The sequence below is a fragment of the Monopterus albus genome, unplaced genomic scaffold (genome assembly GCF_001952655.1).
Source record: "Monopterus albus unplaced genomic scaffold, M_albus_1.0 scaffold2.1, whole genome shotgun sequence".
Classification (NCBI taxonomy): Eukaryota; Metazoa; Chordata; class Actinopteri; order Synbranchiformes; family Synbranchidae; genus Monopterus; species Monopterus albus.
In genome coordinates this window covers 1,993,473-1,995,246 of record NW_018127882.1, presented here as the reverse complement: position 1 = coordinate 1,995,246, position 1,774 = coordinate 1,993,473, and the positions used below count along the sequence as shown (strand labels likewise).

At 44.4% G+C, this 1,774-nt stretch overlaps 1 long non-coding RNA gene across 1 annotated transcript in view; it reads right to left on the bottom strand.

Annotated features, from left to right (window-relative positions):
* Positions 1 to 253: 253 nt before the first annotated feature.
* LOC109956710 (uncharacterized) overlaps positions 254 to 1,774 on the bottom strand; it is a 73,583-nt gene continuing 72,062 nt past the window's right edge. Inside the window, exon 3 of the long non-coding RNA XR_002274451.1 lies at positions 254 to 489. This is a non-coding gene — a long non-coding RNA (uncharacterized LOC109956710). The remainder of the gene's footprint in view (positions 490 to 1,774) is intronic.

The following is a 1,774-nucleotide window of genomic DNA, read 5'->3' as shown; positions in this document are numbered from 1 at the left end:
CCTTGTCCTAGCTGCACAAACCTGAAGATTTGCATGGTCAGTGAGATGACACACTCTGCACAGCACGGCTGCAGAGCATGATGATAGCTAACACACTCACACAGTGACAGATAGATCAGTACTAACCAGCAGACACCATTAAACTGAACCTTGCGGTCTAGCCAGAGCAGTGAACAGGACAGCTCCACCGCTACTCATAGAGGAAAGCGCTGTCAGCCGAGACTTTAATGACCACTTACAGCAGAGGGATGGGCAGAGTCCAGCTAGCACTCTCCCACCTCCAGCAGGAGTTATATGAAGACAGTGCCAGGCTTGGCTCGACGCCGCGCCGTCACAGCCGCTGAGTGTGGTCTGGAAGTCCCACGTCTAGGCAGAAGGATGGTGAGGGCTGGGCCTGATGTCTGGAGGCTGGGTAGGATCTGGAGCAGCGCTGAGTTATACTCCAGAGGAGCTCTGGTTAATGGAGGTAGGTCGCATGGACATCTGTTTCTGGTGAGCAGAGGAGACAGAGGGAGAGAGAGGGATAGATGAGTTGGAAGCATGGGGCTTTAAGTGCTTTCTTGAATACAAGCAAGTAAATGGTTAACATGCAGTAGCTGGCATGCACACATCTTTTGCTAACACATATTTTTTACAAACCACTTTGGAATACAAACTACTTCATGCAAATTAATGGCACTGAGTGCAGAGCCACACATTCTATAAGCCACCCTCACCATTTAGCAACCAATCTGCGTCATACTGACAGACCATCTCTGTACCCTCACTAAAACCAAGGGAATGTCACAGCACTCACATTACTCTCACCAAGATGAATGCTGCAGCAGCAACACTGCATGGGCTGCAGCTCAACGACTTTGCTAACCTTTTACACCATCCCAGGCCTGCAGCCAGTCAACACAGTGCTTATCTTAGCAAATATTGTATAGCAGATACCTAGCCTTCATAACCTGTTTGTACACAGATACCCCAAGGACAGGTCAAACTGTCAGAAACACTTGATTTATGGGCTGCAGCCTCTGAACAGGCTGTTTTATTTTATGTTTGCATGATGTGGCAAAAATAGTAGTGCGAGTGGAGATTTCTTATTCTCTAATGTATTAGTTTGGTGCAGTTGGAAGTGATGTTTCTTTATGTGAGTGCAAGTCCACATCTAGCTCACTCACATGCAGAGGGATTAAAAGAAAGTCAGAAAGACAAATATAAAGGGCTTTCCAGTGAAAGAAAGCAGGCCCTGTAGTCCATGGTAACTTAATTAGTAGTAGTAAAATTTGTAGTGTTGCCACAGTGACACAGTCTTTTTTTTTTGGCCCTGAGATCCACATGCATAACATATACAACATAGTTTGACAGACAGTCAGAGACCCCGTAGTCTGGGGAAAACAGACAGGAGGAAGATGAAACAGCAGCTTGAGGCTTAAACCAAAACATAAATACTGTACATAAGTATAAATATACAGTATTTATGTCTATAGTGACAATCAACATTTATACTGGATGACTGGACAGCACACATGGGAAGAGTAGACTGAATCTCTGTTCTCTGTAAAAAAGAAGAGCACATGATGATGCATCACAGTCTTTTTGGATATATAAAGTCAGACAAGGAATATAGGTGGTGCTGCTGAACATGGCAGGTTGATATACTCGACTTTCTTAACTGTCTGTCAAATCCCTCATTTATCTTTGAGTTGACTATTTTGAATTACATAATTTGTGGGGAAACAGACAGTAAACAGTAGCCATGGCCTTGTGGAGTTATATCACATTCCTG